Source organism: Ambystoma mexicanum, chromosome 14 (assembly GCF_040938575.1).
Source record: "Ambystoma mexicanum isolate Mex_15411 chromosome 14, UKY_AmexF1_1, whole genome shotgun sequence".
NCBI classification, from domain to species: domain Eukaryota; kingdom Metazoa; phylum Chordata; class Amphibia; order Caudata; family Ambystomatidae; genus Ambystoma; species Ambystoma mexicanum.
Genome location: NC_090940.1, coordinates 237912957 through 237938813, shown reverse-complemented (window position 1 = coordinate 237938813; position 25857 = coordinate 237912957). Strand labels below are relative to the sequence as shown.

General features: G+C 45.7%; 1 long non-coding RNA gene across 1 annotated transcript; it reads left to right on the top strand.

Moving 5' to 3' along the window:
• Window positions 1–2408: 2408 nt before the first annotated feature.
• LOC138527282 (uncharacterized) lies at window positions 2409–23528 on the top strand. Its single transcript, XR_011283854.1, has 4 exons — window positions 2409–2492; window positions 7657–7742; window positions 8860–9044; window positions 23180–23528. It is a non-coding gene; the product is annotated as an uncharacterized lncRNA (long non-coding RNA).
• Window positions 23529–25857: the final 2329 nt, after the last annotated feature.

The following is a 25857-nucleotide window of genomic DNA, read 5'->3' as shown; positions in this document are numbered from 1 at the left end:
AGCGGTGCAAAGTTTCTCTTGTTTTCGGGTGAGCCCGAACGAGCTGCGACAAGTTTTCCATGCCTTTGCGTGAACCTAGCATGTATTGAAAAGAGCGGTGCAAAGTTTCTCTTGTTTTCGGGTGAGCCCGAACGAGCTGCGACAAGTTTTCCATGCCTTTGCGTGAACCTAGCATGTATTGAAAAGAGCGGTGCAAAGTTTCTCTTGTTTTCGGGTGAGCCCGAACGAGCTGCGACAAGTTTTCCATGCCTTTGCGTGAACCTAGCATGCATTGAAAAGAGCGGTACAAAGTTTCTCGTGCAGCTGTGCAATCCTAGCAGGAATCGAAGAGAGAGGCTGCGCGAACCTAAAACAAATCAAAAAGAATATCACAATGTTTCTTGTACTGTTGTGCGAACCTATCGCGAAATGAACAAAAAGCTGTATGAAATTTCTCATGACGCTGCACGAACCTAGCACAACTAAAACAAAAAGCTACTTGAAGTTTCAAAAGTTGCTGCATAAAACTAGCAGAGATCATGGAAAACCATGCAAAGTTTCTTGTGAAGCTGCATGAAACTACTATGCATTGAAAAAGACCTGCACAGAGTTTCTAGTGCCGCTGTATGAAATTAGCACAGATCAAAAAAAGACCTGCACAAAGTTTCTTGTGGCACTGCGCGAAACTAGCAACGTTTGTAAAAAAAACCTGTATGAATTGTCTCGTGTTGCTGCGCAAAACTAACCTGGATAATAAAATAGACCTGTGTGAAGTGTCGCCTAGCGCAACATGAAACTAACATGGGAAGGAAACAACCATTCCCTGCGTAAAACCACACAAAACTGGGCGCATAATTCACTGCGGATTCTGCACTTTCCGTTTCGCGTGCCAGCAGGCACAGGTGGCAATGAAAAATGATCCGGAAACAGTTGAAACTGATTTGCAGTCATTTAATGTGTCCTGAAAGTTATCGCTGGCACTTTTCAGTACATTGCCTTCCGTTAGAGTTTTAAAAGCAACCCCCTTTTTCACAGTAACGCAAACGTCTAGGAGTGGATTCTAAACATGCAACAAACTAAATAATGTATTGTTTTAGGTCTTTTTCATTTCTTTATAACTGAATTCTAACCAATATCTCTGACTGCACCAAGCCTCCTCTATATGATGGAGCTCTATCATAGTTTGAGTCATATTGGGTTTCTTTGACATCCACTTAACCCTAATGCCTAGAACAGATTCTTTGAAATTGTTAGTAAGAGTCAAAACTCTTTGCTCTGTTACATTTTCCAAGTCTGTTTAAAACTGTTTCACTATGTTCTACAATGGAACACACGTTTTTATTCTGATGCTAAATAATGCATTTCTACTAAAGTGGGAAATTCAATATTTGCCATGTTTATATTTTATTGCTGACGGCACAAGTCCTTTTGATCTAAATTACCAATGAATGAATTCATGCACTCTAATATGCATGCATTCATTACACAAGCCTCACACAGGACAGGACCATTTTTGAATGATGTTTGTCTGCAAGCTACTTGCCTCCTGCAACATGTCAGGGCAGAATCGTGATGATTGCATCCTGTACATGCATAGGCTATTTGCTCAGAGAAATATATCTTTAGTGCCTCAGGTATTGTAGAGAAGGAAGGCTCTAATTGATGTCAGGTGGCATCACCCACTGCCTTGTCTCAGTGTCTTGTACAAACAAAAGGTATAGTCAGTGGCGGAGCCAGGGGGCGTAAAGGGGGCGCTTACGCCCTCTGGCTCCACCCTGGTGCCCGGTGTGCCCCTCCAGTTGGCTCCCGATGGTCTGGTGGCCGGCAACGCTCCATTCGGAGCACCCGCCATTTATTTCAATTAATTAAATCATGGTCGCATACTGCGGGCGGTAGCGGCCCATCAGCACTCTCTACCCACCCCCTTGCCTTCTTTGCCTGCCTGGGAATGATGACAAAATGGACGGGATCATCATGATCATCCAGCGTTTGGTGTTAGGTGCACTGCTGGGCGTTGGCAGCCTGGGTGATGAGCATAGTGCGACTTTCATTCATCATGAAAATCGCACTATGCTGCGAATGTCATGGCAAACTCATCCAAGTTTCCATTTCCCTGGCTAACCCGGCCCAGGTTCAGACTATCTGGAGCCACCATATGGGCTGGCAGGCACGAGGGAAGGGAATCCAGACACATTTGCTACAATGTTGCAATTATTCGTGCAGGCGCAGCCCGCCACCCAGCCCAAAAACAAGTAGCCTGCCTGCTGGAAGCAGTAGTCCAGGTAGTGTGAGAGAAAGACTGGCTGCCAGAGAAGAGGGCCAAGCCAGAATGAGACGAGTGGATATACAGCGAAAAAACACACTGACAGGACTCTGTATTTAAGAGACAGAATTTAAGCAGCAATTCACTTCCCTCCACGAGACGACAGAGAGAATAGATCGCTCTCACGAAAACAATGTCCATGGCACAGAGCTGCGAGGACAGCTCTCGGAACTACGACAAACACGTCAAGGTAAGGCATGCGTGCCATTTCGACATAAACACAGGTAGGCGCTCGCAGGCACCAAAGCCATGCTCATGCTGCTCAACTTTCATATTTGAGTCTGACTAAATGTGCATACGGAGTAGGCGCTAATAGTGCTTTTTTTAGGTTCATCATAATACTTGGCTGTGGCTCTCGAGAGCTTTGCACGTGAGGTCCTATAAAACATTGTTTTCAACACTCGAGTCTACAGCTCCTCCATGTCTTGAGATATAATCTGTTCCAAGTACGTTACAACACAGGTACGGTACTATGTAAGCACAGTATAGGATCTAGAACTGAACCGTGCCTGGAAATGACACAGTTGCCCACCATAAAAATAGATGGATTGCAGTAAATAAAGGAAAAGTGATATTTCCAAAGTTATGTGATAGCCACATGGCACTCTGTAGCTGAGTCCAGTCCTCCTGTTCTAAATCTTGAGATTAAAGTTATATTGAACTGTGGAAGGTATTATATACACACACTTCACATGTTGAAATATCTGAAGGTGTTTGCATACCTTTGGTGTGCATTGACAAATGTTATTCACTGCTCCCTTACAACCATGCACTCATTCCCTAACCCTTGCTTATCAGTAGGAGCACCTGGTTCTGTGCCTTCCTGATGGACCAGGTCTGTCCAACAGCTAGTGCAGGATGTGGCCTTACCAGTTGCGAGGCTGAATGTCTCTGAGTGCATTCCGCTTTCTACATTGGCTAACATTCTTCGGTCACCCTCTATTTCAGCAGCTCCCCCTGGCCTGCATGTTTTGGAGTCCGTGTTACCTTACCCAATGGGCCCATGTTTGGAACATGCACGTACAGCTGTACTTTAGGTGAGCAGAGATGGGGCTGCTTGCCCCCAGTCTTGTGTTCATCTAGCGCCCGAAGCCGGGCCTTACCAAGTTCGAGTCCTAAATGTACAACTCCTTTCTCCTGAATGTCTATACTCTGTGGCTTATTACCTAGAACATGTAACCCAGGGTGTACTTGTCTGCACTTCTAGGGCCCATTAGTGCTAGTTGTTGTTATTTGGTTCAGGTGGAACCTCAAGAACTTCGTGCAAAGTATGTTTAGGAGAGGGACATTTCTTAATATACATGGGAATGTGCCCCCTACTTTATGCATCATAGCCCATATATGCATATCAACTGATGCTGTATTTACTTCCCTGTCTCGATATTATTCACTGTCTTTAATGCTGTACGGGTGTTGTTTGACATCCTGGCGATTAGTTGTTTACTTACAGAACTCGGCAAGAGCCTTTGAAATGACAAGCGCTGAAACAGCAAATTGACATACGATCCTGCACTGCAGCACACGATCATTGTGCCCTTTTGTGTAGCGTGGCACAACACCAGCACACAAGCTATTTAGCACTCAAGCCCACAGTCCGGGAACCTTTGGCTGATGCAGGCCACAGTCCAAATGCAACGTGGCAAATCAGCTCATAGTATATGTTCCCTTCCGCCCTGCAGCGCAAGGTTCGTCATGCATGCTTCATTGCAGCTCCCAGTCCATGCTCCATGGTGCACGGCTATGCAAAGTGCAAGACCCATTCTACACTGCAGTGCAAAAGGCATGATTTGTGCTTTATGGCAGCTCCAACCATGTGACACAGCCCACTGCATCACAGAATCCATAGACAATATTGCACAGCAGCATGCAGATCACAGGCAATTGTGCAATGAGCCCCACAGTTCAGGTCATTCTGTACTGCATCCTGAGTCCACGTGCCATTCTGCATTGCAGTCTGAAGTCCTTTGCCCTTCTGCAATGCAACCGCAGGCCACGAGCCATTCTGCATCGCTGCCCACGGTTCAGGTGTACTATAGATGCGGTAAATTAGAGCAAGAGTTCAGTGCTTTAGCTAGGAGAAGTGGTTCGGCAGAGGGATGGCCTGCCATCAGTGAAGCCATAGGCATATGTTATGTTATTCATCATTTATACTGCGCCCACCACCACCGGAGTGGTCTTACAGCACCTGACCTTGTATAGAGGAGGTAGAGAAAACGACCCAGTTAAAGGTAGCCAATGCGCCATCTCTGGACGGGAGAGAGTGGGATTGAGAGTCGTGGTTGGGGAGGTGGCGCATGCAATTAAGAGAAGGAAGATTTAGGAGGGGGATCCCATAGTGGAGCGCTCTGGCTATATAATGGCAGGGAGTGGATGTTACTGGGAGACTAAGGGTTTTGCATGTGGTAAAAAAGTGGCAAGCGTGCACATAGATTTGGACGGACGCAATAGGGAAAGCAATCATGCTTTCAAGGAGGTTTCATCCAAAAAGACCGTATTGAAAAGACCTACCCAACCAAAATTCCGAAATAAGGTACTACCAAATGTTCTACCTTCTAAAAGTTTGACTTTTGGTTAGGTAGGTCTTTTCAATTCGGTCTAGGGCTGTGGGACCTCCCCCCAACCCCTGCTTACTATACTGTGAGCGGGGAGCGGGGGCGTCCCCCGCAGCTGTCCCACAGTCCCACACCAAAGAAAAGGGCTACGGGGGCTGCAGGGATGTCCCCCGCAAGCCCCCGCTCTAGTGAGAGGGGGTTGCAGGGGACACCCCCGCAGCTGACCTGAAAAAAAGAGGGCTGTGGGGGTGAGGTTGTGTTGGGGTTGTGTTGGGGGTGTGGGTGGGGGTGTGGGTGTGGCCAAGTCTGACATTTTCAGGGGAGAAAAGACCAAAGGTTTTTTCGATAAAATAATCTTCGGTCTTTTCTCCCTCGAACATTTTTCCCTCGGGTTATTCAAGCACAAACCTTTCAGGGAAGCTATAAGCGTGCATTGGGTAGGAATATGGAGCAACTAAACGGAAAAGAGACCCAGATGGACAGGCAGTTGGAACAGAAGTGTCACAAAAGTAGAGGAAGGTGGGTACAGTGGTGGAGTCATGGGGGCAGAGAGGGCAGCCGCCCCCACTAGCTCCCGCTGGTACCCAGTGCGCTCCCCAGCCTCCCACTGGCATCCTATAATGGAACCCACCCTGGCACCAAATGTCGCCTCCACCACTGGAGATAGTCGAGGAATGTGGGGTTTGGGGTGAGAAATGTCGCTGGTGGGATGGGGGCCCATTTTCATTGCTTTCACTGCGATCCGGGCCAACCTTGGCCCTTATTTAGATAGTTCTCTGATCAGTTTGATACCTTAGCTCGAATCACCAGTCTGTTCTGTTTGTTCATGAGTCTTCTGTATAAAATGTAGTCAAAGGCTTACTTGAAATCTAAGTGGACAACCTCAAAAGATATGATCTGATCAAATATCCAGTTTAGCCGGCCAAATAAATAAAGCCTATTTGTCTAGCGTATTTTCTGTCTGCTAAATCAATACCAATGCCGTGCGTAGGATGTACCCTTTGAAAAGGTTCGCTCAATTCCCTCTTTGTCAGATGATTTGATTAACTTCCATTTCATCAAGCGGTGTATCATTTTATATGTTGGCAATATTACATAAACACAGGCTTTCCATCCTCCTTCCTCTGAAAGAGTGGTCTGCAACCTGTGTCTCTAATGATGTTTGGACTACAACTCCCATGATCCTTCTTTATTGACTATGCCGGCTAGGGCTGATGGGAGTGGAAGACCACAACATCAAGCGGGTCAAAGGTTATAGACCCCTGACCTAAAACAAAAGTAGATTGCTGCTTGTGTACTGCTGATTCAGTATTGGTTTCGTGATGGATGACTTATTTGCTATTTACGCAGCCTCAAAATCTCCCTCATTAAACAGTATTTGCATTGAATAACCTATATGCCTTTCAGGAATTATGGGCTGGGCTTCACTGACTTAATTTCAGGTCTTATTACACTCCCTAAACACCTATAAAAATGCAAAGGCATGGATTGCGTGTGGTCATCCACTGCCAGTGACAGGAATGGCCATTGATGATTTTCAAGGAGCGGGAATGGCTGAGCAACTCCTCTTAACATTAACGAGCAGTGAAGGTGTGATCAAAACTGATGTTAAAATAGTCACGACGAGCAGATGGTAGCGCAGGCGCACACGTGGAGCAGAAGTGTCTTTTTTATTGCTCAATGAACAATAGCAGATGTTTGAAGAGCTGTCTGTTCTTTAATAGAGCATTGCTTAGCTGGATTCAGAAATAGAAATTTCATATGGAAAAGATAAACTGGGCCACAGACCCATGACACTGAACCCTCCATAGGGCAAAGTTAGTCCTTGTGAGTTGGGAGGAATGTGGTAAAAGTGGCGGTAATGGAATAACTGCCACTTTTACTGCCCCGCTGAATCAGGTGTACATGAAAATGGCACTAATTCTGCTGGCAGAATTACCGCCAAGAAGCAAAATAGTATTTCCCTCGCAGGACAAGTTGAAATACCATCACAATACCACAGAAAATGGGCGGTAATTTCGCCAAAAACACAGTGCAATTGCGGCCACCTAAAAGGTGGAGGTAAATGCATAAAGGTGATGGAAATCAAATCACTGGTGCACCCAATCCGCTCAGAGAGAGTACATAAGGCCTGCACCTGACCTAAACACACTTTCCAACACCATGCTGCCACTAGCTGTCGCTAACTGGACATGCAGCACCTCCTGTGCACATGGCACATGTCGCAGAAACGAGGAGGTGGAGTAGTAGGAGGAGACGTCATGCAAGATGAGCGCCCATTTCCTGGGTCAGGCCGCCACCCTGGCCATTGACTGAGGCCCAGCTCATCACTCTGTACCGGCTGAACAGGGATACCATTGCAGAAGTATTGGCTATGATCCATGACAACATCATAGCAGTATTAATATCAGTAAAGCTGCCTTTTCTGCTAAAGCTTGTGTCAGTGCTGCATCTTCCTTTCAGTGGCACCTTCCAGCATGCTGTGGGCATGCTGCATGGAATGTTCAAAATCTTTTTTTTTTCCTGTGCTCAGGCAGGTGCTGGAGGCCTTTCTGTACCATGCCTCCCAGTACATCTCCCTGCCCACCACCCTGGCAGAGATAAATACCACAAAGGCATGTTTCTACCCTGCATGCCACACACAAACGTAACTGCCATGCTTGACTTCCCCCATGTGGCGCTGGTTGACCCCTAGACATCCGAAGAGGCATACCGCAACAGGAAGCAGTTCCACTCCATGAATGTGCAGGTTAACTGTGACGCTGACCTGACAATAACACACTGCTGTGCCCGCTTTCCTAGATCCACCTATGATGACATGGTCCTGCGTAACAGCATGCTGCCTGCGTACATGGGGAGCCACAGAGGACAATGGACCTGGATGCTGGGTGAGTACAAGTGCCATCACACAATACAATTTTGCAGCACCAGTTGAATGCCATGTGACGGAGGTGGAACATTACTACTACCGAATAATGCTTGCCCTGTCAAGCCGCCGTCCATGCAAGACCCTCTCACGTCACACATGACACCCACCAGCACACCGGTACTAGGCCCATGAGGATTTTGCGCTAGTATGACAGCAATGCATATTGCCCCAACAAGTAACTCATGCACAAAAAGAAGACTACAAGAACCACAATGCATAGAACACACATACCTAAACAGCCAATGTAACAGTGCAACACTGTACAATGACAATGCAACACTGCCAGACATTGATGGCATGCACACTTCAAACCATATATGTGAATCCATTATGGTAGGAATGCAGAAACCACAAACATGCACAGGAACAACAAATCACCCTGCAGGGCACTGCTTGACAACACAGCACAAGCCCAACACAGACAGCATGCACATTTGAAATACTATGACAGACCATGTCTGGCACAACTTGTTTGTGATCTGTGCGCACAGTGTATCTCTAAGTGATTATGCACATGCACTCCCATAGTATATCACACATCATTGAATTTCTGGGAAAAAACATAGGCCCTCATTACAACACCGGTGCTAAACCATGGCGCTATTAGCACCATGGTTTGTGCCGGTGTTGTAACGGGTCCGCCATGGTTCAATGGGGAATTACCACCCCATACCAAGGTTGGCGGGCGGTAATTCCCCATTGAACCATGGCCCTTCCCCATTCCCATTTTCGCCCCATAGGGCTCTATGGGAATGGGGAAGGCGCTAAGTACGGTACCGCAAATTGCGGTACCGTACTTAGCACCAAGGTCCCTTTGCGGGTCCCTACTTTAACGGCTGGTCTAGACCAGCCGTTAAGGTCGGGTCCCGCAAAGGGACCTCGTAGTAAGGCGCTAAGTGTTTAACGGCGCCACAGCCTTTTACAGCGCCGTTAAACACTTAGCGCCAGGGTCGTAATGAGGCCCATAGTGTTAGTGAAACATAACTGCATCAAGAGATTGTCCACAAGCAAGTCATGTAACATGCTATGCATCCTCAATGAACTGTGACTGACATCAGTGTCCTATTCTCTTGCAGGCGACGCTGGTTACCCCCAGCTCCCATGGCTGATGATGCCTGTGTGCAATCCACGTACATCACAGGAGGGGCCTACAATGAGGCACACAGACAAGACTCTGCATTAAGCGGACCTTTGACCTGCTGAAGGCACATTTCCCTGCCTGGACCAAACTGGAGGGGCCCTGATGTGCAGGCCAGAGAAGGTTAGCAGATTATTTGTTGCTTTTGCCATGCTGCACAACATCTGCCTCAGGAGAAATGTGCCCCTGCCTCCTGAGCCACACATTCCTGCCCCTTCAGACAATGATGCGCTGTCCGTAGATGCAGTGCTGATGCACATTGAGTGTGCGGAGACCAGGGACGAATGTCTAGTGCAGCATGACCCGAATTACATTTTTTTCTAGACACATCACTTTTCACATGCATCCCAGACATGCATCACACTTTTTAATATATGCACATTTTGAATATATCACCTTCACACAAAAAGTATTGTTCTCGCATTAGTTTCAGGGAACTTTACAACTGTGGTGAGCATCCTTGCCCAAAAGTCCTTACCACCCACTTCCCCAATTACCAGCAGCCCTTCTCACCCACCTCTACAATCCCCAACAGCTCTTCCCACCCACTGTCCCAATCCTAAGCAGGATTTGTCACCCACCTTCCAAATCCCGAACAGCTGTTCCCACCCACCTCCCGTGTGCCCAGTGAAACATTATCATGTATATACAAGTAATTTACGTGGCCTCTAGCCCTTGAAAGCCTTCCCGGGAAGTGAATGGGTCACATTGTGGACGTAGCAGCATGGCGGGCTCAGAGCCAGTGATCCCTCTGTGGGGGTGATGGAGGTGGAAGGTTTTGATTCCTGGCTCCGGATGTGTTGCAGGGGTAAATACCCCAAAAGACCAAAAAAAGAAGTATGGCATATTTGAGCGAATTTAGGCTGTAGGAAAATCTTGCATAACCTAAAAATTGGATCAAATATGCCATACAATCCATTACAGTGAAGAGGGGCTGTGAGGGTTTCCCTCTGCACCCTTCTACACTGTAATGTGAGCAGGGGTGGCAGGGGTTGCAGGGGTGTCCCCCGCTCCCCACTCAATAAAGGTTTACAAAAAAAAAAAAAGGAAAAGCGCAACCTGCGGCACCGGTTCACATACACGTAAGTGAAGGAAAATCGGCGTCGCAGCGGGATGCTGGAGACAGTGGTCTACAAAGACGTGTGCCACCCACAGGTAAGTCAGGGGGTGGAGGGCAACGGCATAGTCTGACATTTTCAGGGGAGAGAAAACCAAAAGATATTTTCACTAAAATAACTTTCGATCTTTTCTCTCTCAAACATTTCAGCTGCGATTTTACCACCCAAAATCATTGCCGGGTCGGGAGAATGAGAGCGTGCATAGATCCGGAAAAACACTGACATGCCCTCTATGGGATCCCTCATCCTGTGGTCCACCATGGACAACTGTGGGCCCTGGCGGTCCAGTGACCTTGTTATTTTCTGTGAGGGGCCCTGCACACTGTCCAGTATTGTCTGCAGATTCTGCACCTGCATCTCTGCCAGGTTTTCGATGGTGACCTGGCGCCACTCCATGGTGTCCAGCCTCCCCCACATGGCATCCAATTAATGCTGTTACACAGCCTGTGGACTATGGAGTGGGCCAGGGCTGAAACAGGGTGACATGAAGCCTGTGTCTTCCTAATCAGGTGCACCACTACCATGACTCCCTGTACCGGCTCACACTGGCAATGGGAAAGGCTGTCTGCCTCAGGTGACAAGGGGGAGCAAGAGGGATGCTGGGTGGGTGCAGATGATGTGCCATTTGTGACACAGACCTCAGGGATCACCACAGGGGCAGGCTGTGGTGGGGCGGTCTCAGCTGCTGAGGGTGCCCCATCTTCTGATGCATGTGGAGTGCTGGTGGAGGGGCCACTGGGCACACTTGTGGGGACTGCAGCTGTACCGCAGCTTGCACGGCTGACATGCTGCTGCTGTGCTGGGTCCCTGGTACCTCACTCATACTCTTTCTCCTGCTCTTCCCATGGCTAGCCTGCGCAGGGTCGACTGTGAACATGTTAAGTGGATAATGACATGCTGTCTGTAATCACGCATACTACTACGTGGGCTAGCAAGACACTCATGCCAGATGATGAATGGCCATTCTAGACACATTTTGTCTGATGGGAGGGTCATTTGCAGGCCAATGAGTACAGCTCATGCAAGGTGGGAGTAGTGTCTGCTGAGGGTGTACTTGGCACATGCCTGGGCAGTTTGTGATTCATGGGATGAAATGCATCTGTTCTAATTTATTAATTGGCAGCACAATTCGTCCTTTAAAAAATAGAATTGCGGAACATCTATGATCAATTAAGAATAAAGACCTTTGGTACCCCTTGGCGTACCATTTTCAAAAAGAACATGGACAGGAAAAAATGGATGATATCAAGTATTTTGGTATAGAAAAGATTGCTACCCAGAGGAGGAAACATGGAGATATTACTGAGACGCAGAGAATCATTATGGATATGTCTAATGGACAGCTGTATCTCAGGATTAAACTTTGATATGGAAATTAGTCATTTTTTGTAAATATTTCAAAGTAATTTTGTAACTAATAGTTGTTCAGGTAACATTGTAAGTGCATTAATACATTTCTTAAAGTTCAGCCACTACTACCATGAAGAGACAAGTATTACCTCTACTGGTTTATGTATTCTAGTAACAGTCCGATTTAAGAGTAGAGGAAAAAATTTATAATTGTAAGTGAAACTGATCATCATGACTACTGGTTCATGGATTTTAGATGAGTAGTAATTTAAGACTGCAGTGTTAAACATATACATGCAAGAGTTATGAATACACAAACAAAATTGTAAGTACAAATATTTGTAAATATCTGTACTTATATGGCCACCGGCCAGGAGTCACGATCGCGTCATTTAAACATGAGCGCATCTTTCCTTGTTACACTAGACCCAAAGCAAGATGGTGGAGAGCGTGATGACGTGAGCGTGTAAATAGGAACGCGACCGTTCATTATAATTAACGGTCATTTTGTTTACAACGGTGTTAACATGCCGCGAAGAGAAATATAGCCGTGGGAAATCAGACACATTTTGGAAAACAGTTTAGCATATTGTTCTTGCACAAAAATATTTTTCCAAAAATATAGCAATTGAGAAACACAAAATTCTATCTCACAAGGTACCATCCTTAGAAGGAAGAACGGCACAAAAATATTAGGAAAACGGTCTTTACCTTATCCTGACCAACACATTTGGTGCATTATTTAAGCAATATGACCCTCGCGGCGGGGTCATTACCGACTCAGGTAATGCCCTGGGGCCCATAGTTATAGGCCTGAGGGAAGCGAGGGCCTTAACAAAGGCCCCCGGGCATTACCTGAGTCGGTAATGCCCCCACCGCAAGGGTCATATTGGTTTTAGTACCCCGGCCCGCATTATGTGCGTGACCGGGGCACTAAAAGCATTTTTTTCTGTCCCGAAACGCTGCAGCGTTTCAGAACAGAAAAAAAAGAAAAAGAAACGACCAAGGAAATGGCCGCCGGGAAAGGGAAAACGGAGTCCGTTTTCCCTTTCCATGGCAGCCATCGGGAGTGGACGCGTTCCAGCGCGTCCGCTCCTGAAAAAGGATCAAAACGAAGATAAGTGGGGCTGGGAGGGCGGGAGTGGGACGGGAAAAAAGTAAAAAATATATATAAAAAAAATAAAACGTACCTGTGTCCCCGGCGAGGGACGAGGGAGGCCTCCAGCCGTGTGGAGACGCGGAGCGGGGATGGCCCCGCTCCGAGTCTCCACACAGCTGGAGGCTGCCATCGTCCCCCGCCGGGGACGCAGGAGCAAGAATGTAAGTGGGGGGGAGGAGGGAGGAAAAGTAATTGTAAAAAAAAGCCTTACCCGAGTCCCCGGTGGGGGGCGAAGGCAGCCTCTCAGCCACGGAGAAGCTCATTGGCTGAGGGGCTGCCACGCCCCCGCCGAGGACAAGGCGGCTGGAATCCCAGCTGAGAATCAAAGGATTCTCAGCCGGGTAAGGACCCAGCGAGAGCCAATCAGAATGCGTGTTGCATTCTGCTTGACTTTCGCCGGGTACAAAATCAAGATTTAGACCCACAACACTATAAGTGAAAAAGTGAGTAGTACAATGAATCCTTTGAAATGTTGAGTCTGAGATGTATAAATTAACAAAATAGAATAAGAATAATGCATAAACCAGTAAGGTATGATGGAAAAACCATAAATAACATATATATATATATATATATATATACATACATATATATATATATATATATATATATATATATATATATATATATATATATATATATATATATATATTCTTATTTGTTTTCTGTCTACTACCCGGATTCAAATATTGTACCCTCCTGATGAACCACTGTAAAGAGGTGGAGAAACACGTGTCGAGGAAAATATCATGCAATTGACAAACAAGTTAAATAAGAAATGTATAAATTTATAACACATTAAATTATGGCGCATAACTTGGGATACTCGTCATCTTTTTTATTTTCATATTCAGTCATTGTATATTGGGCAGCCTCAATATTGGAGAATCTAGTCCTTGCAGCCTAGAAATCAGAAACTAACTAGCAACCTATAATTTACCAACAAAGGGGACTCACCAGCAGTTGCATAAAGGCTGTATTATCTATTATAAATACCATTTGTAACACTGACCTCAGGGATTACCACAGTGGCAGGCTGTGGTGTGGTGGTCTCAGCTGTTGAGGGTGCCACACCGGCAGATGCATGTGGAGTGCTGGTGGAGGGGCCACTGGGCACACTTGTGGGGACATGGCTGTCTCGCCACTTGGCACGGCTGACATGCTGCTGCTGTGCTGGGGCCCTGGTTCTTCACTCTTACTATTTCTCCTGCTGTTCCCATGACTGGCCTGTGCAGGGGTTGAGGTTGGTGGGTTGTCACCAGTGTAGGTATTCTGGGAAGTGGAGGGCCTTGCCTCATCAGCCTGAGTCGACTGTGAACCTGTTTAGTGGATAAATGCATGCTGTCAGTAATCGCGCATACTAGTACGCGAGCCAGCAAGACACTCATGCCAGATGATGAATGGCCATTCTAGACACATTTTGTCTGATGGGCAGGGTAATTTGCAGGCCAATGGGTGCAAGTCATGCAAGGTGTGAGGAGTGTCTGCTGAGGGTATACTTGGCACATGCTTGGGCTTTTTGACTGTTGACATGCCAATATGACTTGTTAATGTTGTGGCGCAGGGACGTCACATTCTAAATAGACTTTCATAGCACACATGGGTGTTTCTCATGGCTTCATGGCTTCACATGCACATTTCCCCTATGGTGCATGTGTATTTAAACGGTTTTCCCCTTCCTTGCACATGCATGTAGTTAAAGTTCCTTTTTACGGATTGTCATTGTTAGGTTCTGGCTCCGCGCAGAGACAGAACGTTGAGGGCCTCTGAAGTAGGCTGCAGTGGCGCAGCTCCGGCCGGAGCGAAATGAAACACGCCACACGTTGTTAGAGTCTTGGCCTGGAACTGCCTCCCTTGCGCGGGGGCCGGCCTTTTATTGAGACACCCTGCGTCACTGCGTTGCGGGGCGCAGGGCGGATGTACCAATCCTCCTTTATTATAAATTAACGTAACAATAAAACCCACGCACACAACAGATATGCTAATGCTTGAAAACACAACAAACCAGGTACTTTCCGCTTCAACAGTTCTCGGGAGGCAAACTACTACCAGCAGTTCTTAGTCCATATCTCCCACCCTGGGAGCTTGCCCCACAGTCTCATTTGGTCTCTCACCTTCCATCTCCGGCTCACCCATGTCCGGTTCACTCCACTGCTCCCACGCTCTGTCACCTGCATCTTCTTCACCCTGAAAGTTGGTGAGTTCATCTTCGATCAGCTGGGAGTCTTCATTGAGACGCCTGCGTCACCGCGTTGCGGGGCGCAGGGCGGATGTAACAGTCATGTAGTTGTCCATGCCCTTGACCACTGGGCCCATCTTTGCTGGGGGACATATGCTATTGCACTGTGCATTCTCATGGAAGAGGGAACATAAAGGCCCGCCAGCATCTCCTTGGCTGCTTGCTCCCACTTCGGCACTGCCAACACCCTCTATCCCTTCCATGGGGAGGATTCTGCTGGCCTTTTCCGCCCATGGGGTCAGGACGAGTGGCTCGACGGTGCCGCCTCCTGAGCAGAACTCTCACGGCTGTGGTTGACAATGAGGCAGCGGACCCTGACCTTGAGATCGTTCCATCTTTTGCAGCAGTCCTCTCTGGAACAATGCCCACTGCCACGACCTTGTCCCAGATCCTGGCCCAGATGTCTGCCTTCGTTTGGTCAGAGGACCTCCACTGTCTGGAGCAATACAGCTCATTTGCATGAGCAACCGCCTCATCTGCCAGGACCTGCAGGTCCCCCTCGCTGAATGTCTGCTTTCGCAGCCTCATCTCTGGCGCCTTACCTTTCCCCTTTACCTGTGACATGTTCCACAAGACTTTTGGTTTGAGATGGCACTAGGAAATGGCAGAGTCATGGTGGATTCGATTTTTAAAGATGGTCACTGCCAGGCTTCCCGTTCATGCAATGATGCTATTTCTGCCTCGCGGTAAAACCGTCAGTGGAAATAGTACTGAGTTGGGCGGCAGTAATGGTAATTCCACTAATTCAGCCATTTACGGCTTTAATGCCGCCAGACAGATTTTCTGTTATTGCAGATGGTGTGTGCATGTTCCTGTCACATTGTAATGCAGCGGTAATTCTGCCGGACACCATGAAGATAGTGGTAATTCTGTCTGACAAAATTACCGCCATCATCAGTGTCCAACTCGTAATGAGGTCCTGAGTACTCTGGATTGCATGCAGACAATTTCTAGAGGGTAATTGATGTTTATTTGCCTTGCAAAGATGTATCAGCAAGAAAAGTGTACATGTGCTATTTATCTTGGCAATTCAACACGGATCACCAGTCTGGTGGTTGAAGAGGACATAGTGCTCAACAACCCAGTACTTAAAGATCTAAAGTTCATGGTTTCAAAGGTTAATTGGCTAACTGGTCAGAAATGTGCTTACCTTTATCCAACATTACAAATGACAACATCAGGTGGGGCTCCTGTACCAACTTCAATAGGTGAAACGATATTAACTATGAGGCCAGCCAATAATTTGGATTATGTCCTTTCCCCCAAACTCTCCACCGCATATTTACTGTGGAGAAATAGGATATGTCAGCAAAATAAAATACAGCATGTATTTAAATACTAATTGTCTGAGATGGACAGCTACATACACGTTTTTGCATCCGTTGTAATATATTTTTTCTAAGGTGCCTCGTTAAGACAGCCATAGTCCAAACATTGTGTCTTCTTATGTTATGTTATGCTATGATATGTTTTAGATAGAGATTTTATACTTTTCAAAATCAACACTGTAGTGTTCTCAAAGTACCCAGGCTTGTCCGAGGGTTTGTGTATTTTGTCATTGCCAGAGTTTCCAAGTCCAATCTGTGAATGAAAAAGGTGATTTAGAAGGAGGCTATTGACTGTTGTGGAGGAGAGTGAGGGTGAGGCTTTCTGGCGGGCAGCGTCTGATAACACAAGTTGATCCTGTCATGTACAGGCCAAATGTAATTGTAGCGTTGTAGCGGGATAATTGTGGTGTGTGTTAAGTGTTCATTAATTCAAATTAGGGGTGTACCAAAATTCTGCTTTGGGTAACTATGTGAGTAATGTCCGGAGGGTCCTAACTGGTGACTGTTCAAAATTTGGTGCAGATTGGTGAAACGGTGTGGGATTGTATAGGGCATATACGCAAAGCCACAAACCCACACCCATATGTTCACTTTTGTTGAAATCCAGGGAAAGGGGTAGGGTGTCCATATGTCATGTAGCAAGTAATGTCCGGAGGGTCCTTACAGGTGACTATGCAGAATTTGGTGCAGATTTGCCTCTTTGAGTGTTACACTGCTCTCAATTGAGAAGACAAAATTTTGTTATTTTTCACATCCCACCCCATTCCCTGGATTTCAGCAAAAGAGAAAGTGTGGGTGTGGGTGTGTGGCTTTGCGGCTTTGTATATGCTCCTTATACAATTCTACACCGTTTCACCAATCTGCACCAAATTGTGCACAGTTACCTGTTAGGTCCCTCCGGACATTACTGGCTACATGACATTTAGACAGCCCACCCCTTTCCCTGGTTTTCAGCAAAAGTCCAAATTTGTTTGTAGGTTTGTGGCTTGGCAAATCTTTGTTCCTTATATAATTCCACACTGTTTCACCAAACTGCACCACATTCTGCACAGTTACCTATATCTATGAGGGAATGAAAGCCCGACCAATGCCAGGTATATCAGCTAGTTATCTTTATTGATCATTATCACTGGTAATGGTGACAATATTCTTGTGCTTCATTCTCCGATCCCCCAGTCACTTCCTACTCACCAATACCCCCTCACACTCACTAATTCTCTATCTCAACTTGCAGTCCCAAAACTCTCAGCCTGGCAGTCATGTCCACACTCCTTAGTACCAACACGGCCAAGTCGCAGCTCACGCTCTTCAACGTCTACCAAACTTCCAACTGTGCTACCAACTCACACATTATACTCTCCAGTTACTTCATGCAATGTACAGTCCTTCATTCTTCCTCAGCATATATTTCCCTCAATCCCTCACTCCTTCTGCATCTAGTCTGCTTCATCCCAGTGAATCTGCTACTCGCTCCCTTTCTGGCCCACCAGTGCACCCTCTCTCACCCACTGCTTCATCTCTGCTCTCTGGCAACCACTCCTTCTCTGTTCTCTGAGCCATCAGCCACTCTCTCCCTTTCCCTCCTGTCTCTCCCTCTTAGCTTGACTTATTTTTGAAAAAAAATCAGTTTTTTTCTTTTAAAAACTGATGCTAGCATGGGTGATTTTTCAAATATGTCTGATTTCCGATTGATCGCGAACTTGCTATAAGTGTTCAGAGATGAGAGCATTCTTCCATGTGGACATCTGATTTTGTTGTGGGGTGGAGGGTTGAAGAATGAGAGGCATAGAAAAAGCCATAGAGCCTTTCATCCTCGTGTGTGGTGGGAAGGAGTCGGCTAAGGGGGCATAGATTGAGATTTGGCAGAGTTGCATGACTGCCCAACAGGTAAGTGCCTTTTTAGAGGTTTTGGAGTTTGGGAAGATTCAGTCACTTGTCAAGCTTTTCATCCTGTGATTACCCTAGGTTTGAAACTCACTTCCCATCTAAGTGAACTTACAACTCGCAAGAGACTGCAACGTGTGAGATTCACAGTGGTTTTTGCAAATAGCAGTATCCATTTTGCTCATTGCAACCTAGCACTTTACATCCCTGAAATCTGCCACTTTCAGTATTACTGCTTTGCATATGCAACATCCTTGCTTAAATTTGGTCCCTACTTTTTTAAAATGAGTTCGTTTCTGAATTATATTATTTAAATAAGGTTGATCTGTTCAATTAAATAAAGTACACTTTGGAAAAGTTTTGAAATAGAGAAACGTTTAAAAAAAAGTATATCTTTGAAGTATGTATGATGATTTATTCAATAAAACCATTATTCAGCTGTACACTTGAGAAACTAGTAGCTATTTGTCTGAATACTAAATATGCGTTATGCTACACCCCTAATTCAATACATATGTCCCTGCATAACTGCATCTGTGTGAAAGAAAATCATTACTCCGGCACCGACTATTCGGGATGTGATGTCATTGCTTCACAATTCCCTATTTGTGTGTGTATGTGTGTGCGCGCACGTGCACGCACACGCACGTGTGGGAATCTATACACCTATCAGGGTAGACTAAAGGAGCTCTTAGAGCATCATTCTACACCCCTAGGCGAGCTTACACAGCAGCTTAGGCATTCACAAAATGGCTGGTCCTATCCACATACATGCAGTTGTTCTCAATTTTCAGGGCCCTACAAGCTTCCTCTCTGTGTTACATGTGTGTATGTGTATGTAGGTTATACACTAGGCAGTGTAGACTAAAGGAGATCTTATAGACATCATTCCACAACTCGAGACACAGTTTACAGAGTAAACACAGGCATTTATAAAATGGCTGATCCTATACACACAGATGCCGTTTTACAAAATGTTCAGGGACCTGCAAGATTCTTCTTTATGTTGCTGTTTACATTTCACAGATGGCATAGTATAGACTAAGGTGAGGGCAATTTACTGTTGCTTGCTGTGGTGGTCACAAAGGGCACACACAGGAGCTGCCCAGTTTGCAGCGGGTGTGAGATACTTCTGCTGCCTTCTCTCACATTTTCCTCAGACTTCTTAGGAGACAACTCCTTTTGCACATTCTATAAACTCAGCCTGCAGGCATAGCTCAAGCTATATTTTCTCAATAGATGGCTATGTATTACCGTCATTACTAAAATTGGCTTTTTTCACTTCATTCCACTCTGCAGCATTGTATGCAACATAATGCATTTGTACTGCATTAACCAGATGGTTCAGCCAAGAGGACATGAGTTGAAAGTATCTTTAATATATCTGACCATTGTGCATGTAACTTGCATGTGACTGCATGCTATTCAATGTCCATGTGTTCTGCATTTAAAAATACAGCACAGCCCTCAACTGTAGACAGTTGTCCTGGGGTTTGAATGACTATTTCATAATACATGTCCTTCCCTACTTTTGTGCTTCAACCTGTAGAATACAGATGAGTCCCATGAAAAATGTGGTCCAGCTGTCACATAGTCACTGGCATAGCAGTCATCTCTGCACATGAGCACGCTGCGCTGCATGGTTTTTATATTTGTTTTAAACTAGCCATATCTGCTAGTAATTGAATAGTCGCCATATTTCTCATTTCTATTGGCATGCAATGTAAAACTATTTTATTTTCATGTTTGTACAGACTCTGCTCTTCTGAAGGGCCTTCTTCCACCACAGCGCTTCGAAGCCACAACAATGGTAGTAGGTGTTATACAAAAATCATGAAACATAATATAACATAACACCGTACAAACTTGTGTAAACATTATATATTAAATGAGCGCCTTTCAGTCAACACCCCCTGTACTTCAGAGAGACAGCCCAAAAGCCTCTCTCCTCATTCCTCCCTCCTGCAGTGTAAATAGCTGTAATTGGGTGATGCAGTATCTCTCTGGCTCCAGGAGACCCGTGGGGAAAACAGCTCACACCTGATGCATATGCTAATCCCTCAGAGCCCCTCTCTACCCTTGGAATGACAGCCCAATAGCCTCTCTCCTCATTCCTCCCTCCTGCAGTGTAAATAGCTGTAATTGGGTGATGCAGTGTCTCTCTGGCTCCAGGAGACCCGTGGGGAAAACAGCTCACACCTGATGCATATGCTAATCCCTCAGAGCCCCTCTCTACCCTTGGAATGACAGCCCAATAGCCTCTCTCCTCATTCCTCCCTCCTGCAGTGTAAATAGCTGTAATTGGGTGATGCAGTGTCTCTCTGGCTCCAGGAGACCCGTGGGGAAAACAGCTCACACCTGATGCATATGCTAATCCCTCAGAGCCCCTCTCTACCCTTGGAATGACAGCCCAAAAGCCTCTCTCCTCATTCCTCCCTCCTGCAGTGTAAATAGCTGTAATTGGGTGATGCAGTGTCTCTCTGGCTCCAGGAGACCCGTGGGGAAAACAGCTCACACCTGATGCATATGCTAATCCCTCAGAGCCCCTCTCTACCCTTGGAATGACAGCCCAAAAGCCTCTCTCCTCATTCCTCCCTCCTGCAGTGTAAATAGCTGTAATTGGGTGATGCAGTGTCTCTCTGGCTCCAGGAGACCCGTGGGGAAAACAGCTCACACCTGATGCATATGCTAATCCCTCAGAGCCCCTCTCTACCCTTGGAATGACAGCCCAAAAGCCTCTCTCCTCATTCCTCCCTCCTGCAGTGTAAATAGCTGTAATTGGGTGATGCAGTGTCTCTCTGGCTCCAGGAGACCCGTGGGGAAAACAGCTCACACCTGATGCATATGCTAATCCCTCAGAGCCCCTCTCTACCCTTGGAATGACAGCCCAATAGCCTCTCTCCTCATTCCTCCCTCCTGCAGTGTAAATAGCTGTAATTGGGTGATGCAGTGTCTCTCTGGCTCCAGGAGACCCGTGGGGAAAACAGCTCACACCTGATGCATATGCTAATCCCTCAGAGCCCCTCTCTACCCTTGGAATGACAGCCCTTAAAATCTGGATGAATAAAGCGTGGCTGTTTTTGACCTGATCCCATTATTGCATGTGGCACAAGTAAGGACATGTCCCTGAAACTTTTATATGGCAAGAGGCCAGAGAGACTGCACATTAGAGATTCCAGTCTTATTGGAAAGTCGTTGATATCTCGCAGCCCCCAAATCCATGTCTGTCACCGACAACACACTGCACTTCACCATCCTGCAGCCATCGCACCGCCCCGCCCCTTTTTTTAGTCCAAGGTGCTGGCATTTTGATTTAGTAATCCACACTCCGCTTTCCATCTTTTCTGGTCCTCGTTTCATCATGAAGAATTCCTTGCAGGGGTGCAGCATCACTCTGATACCAAAGGGCTGGTGCTGTGTCAAAACCTGGTGAGTTGTGTCTTCTGGTGACGGTGAAGAGAAGATTTCATTTTGAACTGTGGGAGAAGAATTGTTTTTTAAAATGTGTTTATTTGGTTTTCATACACACACTTTGTGCAATGTTGGATATACAAAAATCCCTTCCTTTTGTATACATTTGAGGTACAGAGTATAAATGTCAACTGGGAGCGACACTTTCATAAGACAATGCGTTTCCATATACTCAGAGCCCCTGGCACAGCCTTTAGCCCCTCCTCCACCCACTAGCTCATCACCAGTCATGCGTCCCTACCACTATCCGACCCTGACAGCGTTCCTATCTCACCATTAACCCATTGCCCTTACCCCTGCCTCGGCGGGCATTAGATCTGAAGATGTCTGTGCAACGTGTCCCAGATGTCATGCCATACACGCTAGCGGGCCCTCCCCCCACCCCCGCAACAAGTCTTAGCACATGTTCCCGCCTGTCTACCTTTGCTTTGCCCCATTTCCTCACTACTCTTGTCCAGGAGTCAAAGAGAGGGGGGCCTAGTCGATTTCCAGTCCATTGCAATTGCCCGCTTCACCAGAATCAATCCCCGTCAGGACAGCGAGTACCAGGTGCAGACGCCAGAAATGCTGAGGGTCTTTAGGAAGATGAGAGCGCTGGCAGACATCGGGGGACTGAGAGAGCTAAAGCAGGTGGGTGAGGAGTGCTGCTTAACAGTCAGATCAAGTCCAGATCAGAACCTTTAGGTATATTGGTATTGCTACAAAGCATCCAACACAAACACTGCGAATCCCATAACATGGGACTTTTTTCAATGAATGTTAGCACATAACTAAAATATAGATGGGGGTTGGGCTGGGGTATTCATTAAAGTGGAGGGAAGAGGGGAGAGTTGCAGGCGGGGACCACCTTCATTTATTTACGTTTTGTGCTGAAATCCGGGGAAACAAAATGTTTTGGGACTCAACGCATTTCTTTCGTCGTTTTCACATAGTACCTGTATTTTAAGGACTTGATCCTGAGAGTCCTCTGATGTGGGTTTATTATGCAGGTAATTTAGATATAGAGGGCGGATGGTTTTCGGAAAGAGGACTCACTCCTGCTCTCAGATGGACCAATCGTATGGTTCAGTCAGAGGCGTTGCTGGGGGGGGGGCTAAGGGGGCTATAGCCCCGGATCTTTTGGTTGTAGCCCCGGATGGAAGCTCAGGTGCTACAACCAAAATGCTAGCTAGCCCCGAGTCCCACCAGTCCCGACATTAGCTTAGCCCCTGATCTTTTCCCGACCTAGCAACACCCGATGCAAAGTTGAGCCAAGCAAAGGATCTGGGTTACCTCTATGAACAAAGGCTTCACCAGCCCCCTGATTAAAGACAACCAAGTTAATCCCGCAGGAAACGTAACACATGGATCTCATTGCAATCTTTCTAAAAATAAATAGCAATGCAGAAATGTATTTTTTGTCATCTTTTGTAAGGCTTATGAATGACAGATTGCCTGCTGGTCACGTGTTCCTTCCCCCATAAGACGCAATCATCACTCATATGTTTCAGTTCATTCTGTATCTGCCCGTGATATAAAAATAGCGTTTTCTTCAGCAGCAAATAATGTAATATGTGTCAGTATTTGTGAACATTGCAATACCATACACCATGAACCCGTCCAGTTTACATGCAAAGTTGTTCAAAATCGTATAATGTCTGTGATTCACAATATTTGGAATGACTTCAAGTGACTCAACGTTCCTTAACCTTTCTTCTTTTATGTACTAGATGGCACCGAGGAACACAAGCCGACGTTTCTTTCAGGGACGTCATTTCACCAAAATGCCAGGGGTAGCGGAAGTGACATCACACGACCCTTGACCCCCTGGTGACATCACAGGAAGTGATGCCATTTGACCCCACCCCAAAGTGATATCGCGGGAAGCGATGGAACACAACCTTTCACCCGTTGATAAAACAGGAAGTGGCATCACATAGCATTGTATACTACGAAAAATATGGTTACGATATCATTATAATGTGATGTACATTTCATACAAGAATGGATCACCATATGTATCGTTCAGATCAGTGTGTATAGGCCCATATTACCAAATTACTGTAAATGCAAGCAGGCGTCCATGACCAAATGATAATGATGTGTTAATAAAATATATCACTTACGCTTAAGGGCTTTATATAGAAGAAACATGCACCCAATATCACCCAATCTGTGTTGGTACTCATTTATCGACCTCAGAAGGATCAAAGGCTGAGTTGAGGTGTTTAAGAACAGACTAAATCACTGACTCATCCCCTGAAGTGTGCCTGAAATAAACCTTTAATGAGTCTAGCAATTATTGTATAGAATTCCAGAAAGACACATTATTTGGTATTCCTATTCTTTGTTATTTAGGGTCACTGCTGAAAGTGTTAGACTTGTGGCACTCCTGTTCTTTTTTTTAATGGGCCTGAACAAGAAAGGCAGCCACTCCAGAAGTAAAGAGCCACATAGTGCTGGCCACAGCCCAGGAGCTTGCATTACACACACAGAAAATGTAGAGGTCGCAAGGGGGACCACAGAGGTCGCAAGGGAGACATCAGAGGTCGCAGTTGCAACCTCTGGCGACCCATAAATGACATCCCTGGTTTCTTTGTGGGAGTCAACATCAGTGAATGCATTTGCCAATGGGAAAGGAGGTGTCAAGTTTGTTTTTTTTTTCCCTGGAAGAACCACGCTCGGGACCATCTATCCAGCAGTAGGCATATTTTCCCACCCATGGCATTGCAAAAAGTTCTTGTCTTCCTAGATATGCTAATTTGAGAAGGTTATTTTTCCATTATGGTGAGAGGACATACAAAAAAACGCTTTTAGAAGATTAAATCTCCCTCCTATCATCATTGCAGCCAAAGTTGCATGAAACACGGATAACACCATTTGCAAGATTTTGGCTAAACATTCACTCACACACACATCAAATATTCTAAAGAGAACTTAAAATAAAATAATAATTTGGTGCTCCCTTTGCAACATATTTCTGAAAAATGTAACAGTGTTCACGAGGCTCATTACGAGTTGAGCGGTATTCTGGCAGTCAATCTGGCAGAATACCACCCAACGTGATTAGCGTCACCGCCACTTGGTCCGGTGGAATTACCGCTTGATGACAAGTGGCAGTGGCGGACTTAAACCCCATTGTTTGAGAGTCCATTGGGCTCGATGGGGCATTTTTTTTGGCGGAATTACTGCTGCAGTTATTTCACCAATTTATGGCAGAAAATGGAAGGATTGCCCCCACTGCAGGGCCATACTCATAGTATGGCAGAGTGGGAAAAGTGGTGGTAATTCCATTACTACCAATTTTTTCCTGCACCACCATACTCGTAATGAGCAAGTATCTGTTTTTAAGTATGAAAAATGTGTGGTGCACACAGCAGGACAAAGGCTGATTCCAGGGATCTTGCCATGAATCCTGCTTAACGGTGTTCCATCCAGCGGCGAGAAATAAACAAGAAGAGGAAGTGATATATTCTGTAGACAGGTCACTTCCTGCAGTGAATGCAATGCCCACCTCTATTATCCTTTTGACCTGGAAGCAATTGATAATAACTTTAAAAAAATATCAGCACGCATTGTTTTGCGGGAATAATTCTCCACACAGATCTCCTGATGAAAAGATTGGTAGATCACATCAAATTGATTTTTGGTGAACATATTTATGGTTGTGTTTTGGTTTTCATGAAGGTGGGATGTTGGGAGGAAGTATGTGGGGGCAGGGAGGTTCCACACGAATATATTTTCAGCAGAATGTGTTAAAACATTTTTTGTCATAAAAGCTTTCTTATTCCAGAAAAAAACTCGATGTTTTCATGTAAATCCGATGAAAAGAGTGACCATGCGTAGTGGAGATTATCTTTGGTTAAAACTGTTTGAGAAGGAAGAAAACAGCCTTTTCAATCTGGAGCGGCACCAGATCATACAACATATGTACACTGAAATACCCACACAACCCAATTTTGGAAATATGTCCCTAGCATAAACATTTGCAATTTCGTGAAGTTTGCAAAGTTTGACACTTTACTTCATGAAGTGTACAAATGCGAAGTCCTGCAACTTGGCATACCCTAATATGAATATTCCCTTTATTTTAGGGGAGTTGAGGTCACTTTCTTTCTTTATTTATTTATTTATTTTTATTTTATTTGTAACAATTAGCTTGTATTCAAACTTCAATTACAAAAAAACTTAACTTTTCACAAAAATATTGCACAGCTACAGTCAAGACATTACTTGCCGATCCAAACCTTACATGGCATCATCATGTACCTCAATGACATCTGGAAACTAGAACATTTCATCTTTCAAGTTATTTTCCAAGAAATCACATACTGTACATGTAAGAGCTACATTATTACTGGACAGTATCCAATGCCACCATTTGTCCATGTCCCGGTCTACTGGAGCA